The following is a 12,597-nucleotide window of genomic DNA, read 5'->3' on the forward strand; positions in this document are numbered from 1 at the left end:
TAAAAGACCTGCTGGTGCAGAGAATTCAACCTTCTCTGTTTCTCTGCCTGGGTCCAATCTACAGATTTTCTGTCCTCTGTTTGCAGGAGATGAGAATCTTTTTTGTATTATTGAAGAGGCCCTTAAGGTCTCATACCATCTCATGTTGGTAGTATTTTACCCTTGGACTTTCATTTTTACCTCAGTTCTCCATTAGTGGATTTTTAAAATAGTTGCACCATAACTGCACACTAGTGATAGAATTCTCATTTAGGAACTAGGTGATCCAGCTCATAAATTCCATCTTGTGGTTGCCTTCCTAGAATCATTTTTGGCAGGAACTGTCCCAGGTTGACTTCCTCAGGTGACTAAGGCTGTGAGGTTTCCATGCAGAAGGTTAATTGAGGAGTGCTTTTAGTACCAACACCTTTGATGAGTGAGAGTCGCAGGACCGCGCAAAGGAAGAAGTTGAATTGTGATGTAGTTGCAGGAGAGGCCTCAGCTGAGATCTGGAGCTGTCATGTTCTTCACAGTTGTCCTAGTTGAGTCAAGAGACTTTGTACTCCAGCACCATCAGTCACTGGATGCAGATGCGTCCAGGAAGAAGGATGTGTATTCTTTTCACCTAGAGCAATTCCTGGGGAGGAATTCAGTTATGAATTATCAGCAGTCTGTACTCTTGGCAGCTGGAGAAATGGGTGCCTCAGTCTATTTGGGACTGAGGACTATTTGGGCAGTGGACCACAGAGTTCACCACAGTTCCAGTAGAGATATGTTGAATAAATGATTGAATGGTCCTTTTGGAGCTATTACTCCTTTTGGAGTTATAAGCCTCTTGAATTTATATTCCATTTGGGTTGTTATGTAGTAATTGGCATAGCACCTTCCATATAATAGTTGACTGATCAGTATGTGTTCAGCAAGTATACGAAGGAATGAATTTTAGGGCTCTTTTTCATCGTGACTATTCTAGTCGCAGTCAATACAATGGAGGTTTTAACTATAATCCCTTGCATTGCAGTTTTAGAAAATTTGCCACTCTCACAAAGAAGGATGCTGTGGGTTTACTATTTATGTGTAACAGTGACTGGAAAGGTCACTTTGAAATGTGGTGGTGTGAGTGGGCACTACCTGAGCCTAATATTCATGCTACACTGACTCTCAACCATGACATAGAACCCACTAGTGCCTGGTGGATGTCAATTCATTGGCATGCACGGACTTAGGTAGAGGCTGAGTCTTGTGTGCTGTAGAAATGCCTATTAGTTTCATTCTGAGTACCTAAAAGCATAACAGACATGCTTACAAATTCTTTCTTGGAAACAGATTGTTGGTAAGTGCTTTATTTCCTCTCTAAATACATAGTTTGTCACCACATGCATTAATTCTTCATTAAACGATGTCAACATTCTACTAGGTAGACATAATTGTACCCTTTTCTTAGGTGCAATTATACTGATGAAAGTAATTAGTCAACACAGCTACTTAAGAAGGAGCCCTGCATTTGGAAGAGATTCAACTTATATGTACCATGTGGTAGGGATTTAGCTTGGCACTGGATTCAACTTGGCAACACGTACAACTTCTCAGAGGGTTCCTTGGTTGTTGTGTTTTTCTGCATAAAGGTGATATCCCCAGAAAATCCGGTACAAAGAAAACATACTTACATGTATTACGACCCAAAGCATACCTGTTATTCTGACAAAAATTATTTGTATACATTATTTTTTTAATCCACACAAGAAAATATGATTCTAATTTTGCTTTATTCTCTCCTGCCTGTTTGCCAACTCACTGGACCTTCAGCTAATGTTGTACATACACATAAATCTCTCCCTTGCCATCAACTATGCATTTGGAGTTTGGATTTTGCTAAAACAAATAGAAGAAAGCAACTCTTTAATAGTGTGAGATCTGAGGCAGTTTGTGATGGTGGACAGTTCCTATCAAATTTTAAACTCTTTAAGTTATTCTTACTCTCTTTCTGAATAAAGAGGTAAAGATATTTTTTCAAAGGCTCTCAAATCTCTACTGCTAAATTTTCTGGGAGTGATGGCAATCCTGATTAGGATTTGTGTTACACAAGTGTTTGCAATTGTCAAACTTTAGTGAATGATCATTTTATTTCAAAGGAAAAGACTGGAAACAAATATTGAATTCTATGATATGTGTACTAAAGTATTTATGGAGAAGGATACCAATGCCTGCAATTTAATTTGAAATGCATAAAAATAATATGAGTTACCTCTCTGCTTCTCCCTGTTCAACAATCACATCTTCTGGTGTAGTGCCAGCTGTGTCCCCAAGACACGATGGTGAAAGTTAGAGTAAACAGATTTGGCTGTATTGGGCACCTAATTACCATGGATGCTTTTAACTCTGGAAAAGTGGATATTGTTGCCATCAATGACCCTTTCATTGACCTCACCTACATGGTCTACATGTTCCAGTGTGATCCTACCCACAGCAAATTAAATGGTACAGTCAAGGTTGAGAATGGGAAACTTGTCATCAATGGAAAGCCTATCTCCATCTTCCAGAAGAAAGAGCCCACCAACATCAAATGGGTGATGCTGGTGCTGAGTATGTTGTGGAGTCCACTCGGGTCTTCACCACCATGGAGGAGGCTGGGGCTCACTTGAAGGGTTATCATCTCCACTCATTCTTCTGGTACCCCCATGTTTGTGATGGTCATGAACTATGAGAAGTATTACAACTCTCTCAAGATTGTTGGCAATACCTCTTGCAACACCAACTGCTTGGCCCCTCTGGCCAAGGTCATCCATGACAACTTTGGCATCGTGGAGGGACACATGACCACGGTCTATGCCATCACTGCCACCCAGGAGACCATGGACGACCTCTCTGGGAAGCTGTGTCACCATGGCCAAGGAGCTACCCAGAACATTCTCCCTACTTCTTCTGGTGCTGCCAAGGCTGTAGGCAAGGTCATCCCTGAGCTAAATAGGAAGCCCACTGGCATGGCCTTCTGTGTCCCGATTCCCAATGTGTCAATTGTAGGTATGATCTGCAGCCTAAAGAAAACTGACAAGTACAATGACATTCAAGAAGGTGGTGAAACAGGCATTAGAGGGCCCCCTCAAGTGCACCCTGGGTAACACTGAGGACCACTTTGTCTCCTGTGACTTTAACATTGATACCCACTCTTACACTTTTGATGCTGGAGCAGGCTTTGCTCTCAATGACCACTTTGTCAAGCAAATTTCCTATTATGACAATGAATTTGGCTACAGCAACTGGGTGGTGGACCTTATGGTCCACATGGTCTCCAAGGAGTATGAGTCCCCTGGACCACCAGCCCGAGGGAGCGAAAGAGGAAGAGACAGTGCCTCAGCTGCTGGAGAATCTTTGCCCCAACTCACCCCCCCAACATACTGAGAATCCCCCAACCTCTACACAGTTTCCATCACAGACCCCCTGAAGAAGGGGAGGGGCTTGGGGAGCCCTACTTGTCATGTACCATCTATAAGTATACTATACCCAGACAAAAAAATAATATGAGTATTGGATGAATATAGAGATGGATAGATAGAGTTGTGATAAGTAGAGTGAAATGTTAATTAATGGTAGAATCTAGGTTATAGGTACAGGGGTGTTCCATGAAAAATTATAAAAATTTTTCTATATGTTGGAAATTTTCATAACAAAATACTGGAAATAATCACCATTGGCACTCCTTTTGTAGTGCCCTTGAGGCAAACTTTGATCAAAAGGGTGTAACAATTCAATTTATCCAAGGTTTACTGAGCACCCACCTTGGCAAAGTTTGGTGCCGGGTATGAGATTTCATTGGGATTCCATACTTAGAAGTCTTCCTCTATTCTTAGATGGGGCTAGTGCTCTGAGCAGCTCTTGCCCTCCCTTTAATTCTGATTCCAGCAGGGAGAATATAGGTAAATGTATCCCAACACTTTGGAATTGATGGATTCCTTCCTTCCTTCCTTCCTTCCTTCCTTCCTTCCTTCCTTCCTTCCTTCCCTTCTTCCCTCCTTCTCTCCATCCATGTGTACTCTATTTCTCTGTTTGGTGTAGGTCGTTTAAAAAGTGTTGGAGATGGAGTTCTACAATCAAGAAGCTTAACATGTAATGGGAATCTCAGCATGAAGTCACTATTCCTGCAAGTTCCACTCTGACATTGTTTATTCATACTTTCAGACAACATCACTTCACAACGAGGTATGTAATGTAAGATATGTGAAAATACACTTGTGTGCATCTGGAAAACTTCAAAAGTAGAATTTTTTTAAAAAAAATTTCCTGATAATTTCTAAAGTCACAAAATATTCCAGTCACAAATAAAAAACCAAGGCTTTCCTGTGGGAAACTTTAGAGAAAACCTAACAAAACTTTTACCCAATTGGAGTAAACCATTAAATATGTAAAAGCACTTTAGTAGCACATAAAACCAAACCAAGTTCTCTGAAAATCATGGGGCCAAATCAAATGCTAAGATTTAAAAATTCCCAACTGAATGAAGTCTCACCCAAGTCCTGCCAAGGGAGTTACTGCTCCCTCCAGAGTTGTCTCCTTTTTTTATTGGTTTTAATTAAGTTTTACAGAATAAATTAGTTCACCATATTTGAATCACATTTGCACACAGAGATGAAAAGTTCTTCTTTTTCCCTTCCAAATCAGGGCTTTACTACAGAAAAAGCAATCTGTGTGATGCAACTACTATTGAAGCTCCAGTCAATAAAAATGTCCAGCGAAGTGGGAGGGAGAGGAAATGGGAAAGAGAACCAAAGAGGAAGAAGCAAGAGCAAAGGAAGCAAATGGAGAACAGAGAAGGGCAGGAAAAAAATGAGGAAAAGTAGACGAAGCCCTGGGGCAGCCAATGACTCAGTGCTCTTAGTTGGAGCCAAATGCTAAAAACTTGCCGTGAGATTCTAAACATGTGTCTGGTTCCCTTTGCCTTCGCTTCAAAATCAGTAAACTGCTCAGTGAAAGTCTTCATATCCCATTGTTTGCTCTTAGAAACTGGAGTGTCAGGTACTCTGCGATCCTAAGAATCAGTGATCCAGATCCCTGCTTCTTGGCTTTTTAGTATCATCTACAACAGGAAAAAGATCTCTCTCACCTATTTCTGTTTTGGTATTAGAATTTCTGGATGTTTTTCTTTACCTGCTTTTGCCATTTAAACATAGAATGAAAAAGAAACAAACACATGAAAAACAAAGAGAGAAACTTGAAACTTAGAGTGGCAGGTCCTTCCACAAGATGGTGCTTATCTTTCTCTGATTTGTTCTGGTTATTTATTTATTTACTTATTTATTTAGAAACAGAGAGAGAGAAAGAGAACATTGGGGAGAGGCAGAGAGAGAGGTAGAGACAGAATCCCAAGCAGGCTCCACATTCAGTGTGGAGCTGGATGCAGGGCTTGATCCCAACCCTGGGATCATGACCTGTGCCGAAATCAAGAGTTGGATGCTCAGCTAACTGAGCCATCCAGGTGCCCGTCTTTCTCTGTTTTTATTTTCCACCGTGAGAATTGGAATGACTGTGACTTGGGTTTCAAAATGATTTGGTTGATTATACATACACATTTCTGAAAGAATCATAGGATTTTATTCATTGGGATATTTAAATTACATGGTACATTATTGAAGTGGGAAATGAAGGGAGTATTGCAGTTTGGGTATTCCTGGAAACAGACTCTGAGATGGAGATTAGCATGTAGGGAATTATGGAATATTCATGGGACTGACACCTGCATAAGCAAATGGAAGGAAGCAGGATTGGACGTAGGATGAGTTTAGACTGTGATGTAGTCCTAATGCAGATCTTAGCTAACTCTTGGGGCTCTGAAGCTGGGACAACCGACCTTCCATAGTTGTTCCTTTTGGGGATCAGAGGCCAGGCCCTTATATTTCTGTACTGACCAGTCCCTGGATTTGGGCAGCTCCATGAGACAGCCTACTGTCTGGTGAGACAGCTCTCTTTAGCAGAGGGTCTTCTGGAAGAAGGCTGGCGTCTGAGAGTGTGGTCACCAACAGTATTCCCAGCAACTGTGGGAATAAATCTTGCCTTCCTGGAGGGAGAGTACAGCATCCACTATAAAGGGCATACTTTCTTCTTTTCCTTCTTTTTCTTATTCTACATCTCCTAGAATGTAGCAGCCATACTCCCACATAGTTCTATGGTCTCTCCATAGGCATGCAGTTAGCCTGGGATAGTCCTTCTCAGTTTTTTTTTTTTTCTGTTTCAGGTTGGTTCCCTGAGCAGCTAAAGCTGTGGCTTCAATTTTCCTACCAGCTTATCTTTCACCTTTGGTTTGAAATTGAGAAAGACCAATGTGCCTCGATGGAGAAATTCCACCTAGTCAGATTGCTGGGCTGGGGAGGAACAAAGCATGACCCATCAGTGAGAAATGTACAAGTACTGCATTGGTTTCTGCTAATTTTTCTGATCTGTTTGGTGGTGCAGAAATGGATGGTGGTTGTTTTTCTGTTTCTTGCTCGTAAGGAATGTTAATATGAGTTTCAAGTCAATCCACTGGTGGATCTATATATTTTCCTTGGAGAGCTTAAGAAGGGCTCACTAAATAATATTCTTTTCCACCCATCAATCTGTGTTAGGAAGATGTATGACTGGTATCTAAGGCGCTGTCAGTGTGTTATTTTCCATGTTCCTCTCACATGTCAAATATAAAAATACAGCCTGTCAGTGTAAATGTGATATGGGGCATTGTTCAGAGAGACTGTGAAAAATCCTGCAGTGCTCCCTGATTCATCATTTCAACAGCCTAATCATTTCATAGCCCCGTCTAAACAAAAACAGTTAAGGGCATTCCGACTTAGGGGGTACTGAATCAGGGTTGATTCAGAAAGGACTGAAAGATCCCATGAGAAAAAATGTTTTGGAGAAAATAAGAGAAGCCTTGTCTTTGTCCTCAATTTCCTAGTTCCTGATCTTTCTCGGGAGGTTGTTTATCAGTTAATTATTCTCCACCACACCCTGCACCCTGACATTTTGCCAAAGCGGCCGGAAGGCCTCGTTAAATCAGAATTTCTACTTTCAGCTCACCTGTCACAGCTAAAGGCTTCCTCAAATGCATTGACATCGATTAATATTTAATGATTGAATAGTAGAAATATTGGCTCAGCACTTTTTACTTTTTCTTCCTTTAAATTAAAAAAAAAAAAACCCTTTAGGATGGACTTGGCTTCATGCGCATTCAGCTCTAGATTTTTCCAGTGTGAAATTTATGTGGGTGTCAAGAAGGGTAAAAGACCATCGCCCTGTAGAAAGCAATGTGTGCTCTAGGAAAAGGCTAGCCTGTGACAGAGAGAGAGAACTAACATTTAATTAGCACTCACTCTGTCAGGCACTATATTAGGTACCTTCCATTATTCATCTCCAATAGTCACAACGCATCTACAAGGTAGGTATCTTTATTTCATTTGCAAATGAGGAAACACCTTCAAAGAAGGTAGAAAATTTGCCTGAGGTCACATATTCAAGTGACAGAGCCCATATTTGAATCTTGCATTGTTGGGCTACATGGTCCATACTCTTTCCAAACACATGTTGCCTCCCTGCCAAAAGGAAGCCTGAGCCCGATTGAGGCAGTGCCTTATTTGACTCCAGCAATTATTTTGTGTCCTTGTGTCTCCATTTTTCCATCTGTGAAATAGGCTATAAGCCAGATCTTGAATTATAATTTGGGCTCTTTCAGGACAATGAGATTCTGGTTTTAAATCAAGTTAGCTCTTAGTTTATATGAGCAATACCTTACAGATAATTTTTTTATGGCATGCAGATGGAAAAGGAGACTAAGAAACATTTCCTTCCAAGGCAAGTAATAACGTATATAAACATGCTAAAACAAAAACACCTTCAAATGTGTATAGTGTGCATATTTAGGGAGATTGATCATCATAATAATGATAGTGGAGAAGAGGCATGCTCAGGTGGAAAGAGGGCAGACTTTGGATCAGACAGTTAAGTTCTGCTGCTGGTTCCCATTAGCTCTGAGACACTGGGGCAAGTTTTGTAAGCCCTACAAGCCTCCATTTCCTCATAAATAAAATAGGGATAATAATCCCTACTTCACAAAAATTTTGTGAAGAGGTGAAAAGGTAATGTATTTAAGGGACCTTGAATGGTGTTTGGTACAAAGTGGGCACCTGTTAAATAAGGGGTTGGTATTATTAACATTAAAAAAGAGGAGTGCCTGGGGGGCTCAGTTGGTTAACCGTCTGACTTTGGCTCAGGTCATGATCTCACTGTTCATGAGTTTGAGCCCCGCATCTGGCTCTGTGCTGACAGATTATAGCCAGGAGCCTGCTTTGGATTCTGTGTCTCCCTGTCTCTCTGCCCCTCGGCCTCTCACTCTTTGTCTCTCAAAACTAAATATCAAAAAATTTAAAAAATATTAAAAAAGAAATTATCAACCTTCATAAGAATACTGGGTTGCCATTGTCATTTGTTGACAGACAGTAACTAGACACATGCCAAAGGGAACGTATAGATGAAGTAACAAAGGAATCATGTCACTAACTCAACACCCTAGGTATAGTGAGAATCATGAATAGTGAGTTTCAGTGAGCAAAGAAGGGACACTTTATTCAGCTTGGAGAGTCAGAAAAGGCCTCCTGGAGGAGACACCTGCTCTGAGTTTTGTTTTGTTTTTTAAAATATTTATTTATTTTTGAGGGAGAGAGAGAGGGCAAGTGCACCAGCAGGGGAGGGGCAGAGAAAGAAGGAGAGAGAGAATCCCAAGCACATTCCTTGCTGTCAGCACAGAACTATACTTTAGGCTAGAACTCATAAACCTGAGCCAAAATCAAGAGTCGGTTGCTTAACTGACTGAACCATTCAGGACCCCGTGCCTGCTCTGAATCTTAAGGCATAAAAAGGTTTGCTGGGAGTTGTGGGTTTCTGGCTGTCCCACAAAGTCTTTTCTCTCCTCCACAGTACTGAAGATACAGCTTTGCCCAAGGTACCCAGTTTGAGATAATGTTACCCAGCCTCATTGGCAGCTTGGGTGTGGCCTTTCAACTAGTTTATCACTTTTCATTGATGCTTAATGTGTGCACTGTGTGCATCCATTGCTTAAAGAAATGGCCTATTCATTCACCCATGTATGGACATTTTGGTTGTTATGAATACTACAAAACTTTTGAAATTGCATACCTTAAATATGTGCAGTTCAATGTACATAAAGTATACTTTAATAAAGTACATATAAACCAAATAACCAGGAAACAAAAAAGAAAATAGCTTGCCCTCTAGTTTTTCTCTTTCTCCCTTCCTATGGGCTGGACTACAGATGTGGTTGTGACTCAGATTTGAAAATGCAGTTAGAAACAACATCCCAGGAGATGTCAGAGCAACCAGATAGTAGGAATCTGGGTCATGCTAGCATCATGGTACAGAGATGCCACACCAGCTTGGAATTTTTCTTTGGACTGGCAGATGAGGGAGATATTGCCATCTAATTTAAGCCATGTGTTTTGGGAGTATTTTTGTTACAGTAGCGTAGTCTATACCCTAACTCTACTACATCAGGCAACAATACCAACATAATTACCTAGTATTTCTCAAAAGATTGTCCAAGTGCCACCTTTATCAGAATGAGCTGGACTGCATATTAAAAATGCAAATTTCAGGCATCGTGAAGCCAAATTCTTGAGGGATAGTAGTGCAGGGAATCTGCATTTTAAACTTGCATGTGTCATGACTATACAAACTAAAGACACAATTATCCTGGATTATTAGCTTTTTGCTTTTTTATGACCTGTGGAAAATGGCCAAGACAGTAGACAGGAATTGACCATTTGGTATTTGTAAGTAAGTTTATACATAAGAGGTTATTAAGTAAAGTCAGTAGAATTTTTCCAGTTATGCTTAGAAATCTATGTGAGAATCATTGTTATACCCTTTTAATTTGCTACTTCAAACTCTGGGCAGGGGATTACAGCCTCAACATCATATTGAAGTTTTTTAGAAATGCAAAATCGGGGTGCCTGGGTGGCTCAGTCGGTTGAGCGTCTGACTTCGGCCCAGGTCATGATCTCGCGGTCCGTGGGTTCGAGCCCCGCATCGGGCTCTGTGCTGACAGCTCGGAGCCCAGAGTCTGTTTCAGATTCTATGTCTCCCTCTCTCTCTGACCCTCCCCTGTTCATGCTCTGTCTCTCTATGTCTCAAAAATAAATAAACATTAAAAAAAATTAAAAAAAAAAAAAGAAATGCAAAATCTCAGGCCCCAACCAGGATCTGCTGAATCATAATCTGCATTTTAACAATATCAAAAGGTGATTTATATGCATATTGAAGTTTGAAAAGCATAACCCCCTTCCTTGGAAATAAGTGTTTGAAAAAGGTCTGACATTTATACAAATGGCACCCACGATTAGAAATTCCATGGGCAATCTCCACAATGGTACAGGCAGTTCTAGAAGTCAATGGGTGTACAGTTGACCCAGAAATGGGATTGCTGGATCATATGGTAATTTATTTTTTATTTTCTAAGGAACCTCCATACTTTTTCTATAGTGGTTATACTAATGTACATTACCACCAATAGTTAATAAGAATTTCCTTTTCTCCAAAACCTTGCCAGCACTTGTTATGTCTTGTCTTTTTGATAACAGCCGTTCTACAGGTCAGAGGTGATATATCTCTGTGGTTTTGATTTGCTTTTCTTTGATGATTAGTAAGGTTGAACACCTTTTCATGTACCTGTTGCCATTTGTATATTGGAAAAATATCTGAGTTCTTTGCCCACTTGTCAAATTAATTGGATTTAAATTTTTCCTATTGAATTGTATGATATTAACCCTTGAGTAGATATTTGGTTTGTAAATGTGTAACTTCATTTCTTAGGTTGCTTCATTTTGTTAATGGTTTCTTTTCCTGTATAGAAGCTTTTCAGTTTGATGTGATTCCACTTGTTTATTTTTGTTTTTGTTGTTTGTGCTTTTGGTGTCATATCCAAAAAATTGTTGCCAAGACCAATGTCAAAGAGCTTTTCCCTATGTTTTCTTCTAGGAGTTTCAAGTCTTATGTTTAAGTCTTTAATCCATTCTGAGTTAATTTTTGTGAGTATTCTAAGATAGGGGTCCAATTTCATTTGTTGCATGTAAATATTCTCTTTTTTGGTATTATTTATTGAAGAAAGTATTTTTCCCTTTTGAAAAAAATGGGTTTCTGTTTTCAAATATTAGTTGACTGTATATGCATGGGTTCATTTCTGAACTCTCGATTCTATTCCATTAAAATGGATAATTAAATTCCATTTTAATTATCATAGCTTTGTAACATAGTTTGAAATCAGGATGTATGATGCCTCCAGGTTTATTCTTCTCAAAGTTGCTTTGACTATTTAGGGTCTTTCATGGTTCCATATGAACTTTAGTTTTTTTTTTAAATTCTGTGAAAACAGAAATACCATTAAAATCTTGATAGGAATTGCATTGAACCTATAGATGGCTTTGGGTGGTATAGACATTTAAGAATATTCATTCTTCTGGGGCTCCTGGGTGGCTCAGTTGGTTAAGCATTTGACTCTTGATTGTGGCTCAGGTGATGATCCCAGGGTCATGGGATTGAGCCGCTCATCATACTCCACACTTAGCATAAAGCCTACTTAAGATACTCTCTCTCTCTCTCTTTCTACCTTTCTGCCCCTCTCCCCCACCCATGCTCTCTCTTTCTCTAAAATAAAAAACAAGAGGGAAGAAAAGAATATTCATTCTTATGATTCCTGACTATGGGATATAATTTCATTCATTTGTGTCTTCTTCAATTTTTTTCACCAATGTCTTATAGTTTTCAGTGTACGAATTTTTCACCTTTTGGTTTAAATTTATTCATAAGTATTTTATTGTTTTTGATGCTATTATAAAAGGGATTGATTTATTTACTCCTTTTTCAGAAAATTTGTTGTTGGTGTACAGAAATGCAACATATTTTTGTATGCTGTGTATTCTGTAACTTTCCTGAATTTTTTTTTAGTTCTAAAGTTTTTGGTAGAGCCTCTAGAGTTTTCTATATATAAGATCATATCATCTGCAAGCAGATAATTTTACTTCTTCCTTTCTCATTTGGATACCTTTTATTTATTTTTTTCTTGCCAGATTGCTCTGGCCAGGATTTCTAATTCTATGTTAAATAGGAGTGCTGAGGATAGGTACCCTTGTCTTGCTTCTGATCTTAGAGGAAAATCTTTTAGTGTTTAACCAATGAGTATGATGTTAACTGTGGGCTTATCATATGTGGCCTTTATTATATTGAGGAACATTGTTTTATGCCCAATTTTATTCAGAGTTTTTATCATGAAAGTATGTTAAATTGTCAAATACTTTTTCTGCATCTATTGAGATGATCATATGATTTTAATCTTTCATAATATTAATGTGATGTATCACATTTATTAATTCACATATATTGAACCAACCTTGCATTCTGGGAACGAATCCTGCTTGATCATGGTGTATAATATTCTCAATGTGCTGTCGAATTTGCTTTGCCAGTATTTTGTTGAGAATTTGTGCATCTGTATTCATCAAGAATATTGGCCTGTAATCTTCTTATAGTGTCCTTGTCTGGCTTTTTATCAGGGTAATGCTACCCTCAGAAAAATGACTTTGAGAG

The 12,597-nt window shown here is 39.3% G+C and overlaps 1 pseudogene; it reads left to right on the forward strand.

Moving 5' to 3' along the window:
* Positions 1-2,276: 2,276 nt before the first annotated feature.
* LOC112854408 (glyceraldehyde-3-phosphate dehydrogenase pseudogene) lies at positions 2,277-3,378 on the forward strand (annotated as a pseudogene).
* The last annotated feature ends 9,219 nt before the right edge of the window (positions 3,379-12,597 follow it).

This window comes from Puma concolor, chromosome D2 (genome assembly GCF_028749965.1).
Source record: "Puma concolor isolate L17-30 chromosome D2, mPumCon1.1.hap2, whole genome shotgun sequence".
Lineage (NCBI taxonomy): Eukaryota > Metazoa > Chordata > Mammalia > Carnivora > Felidae > Puma > Puma concolor.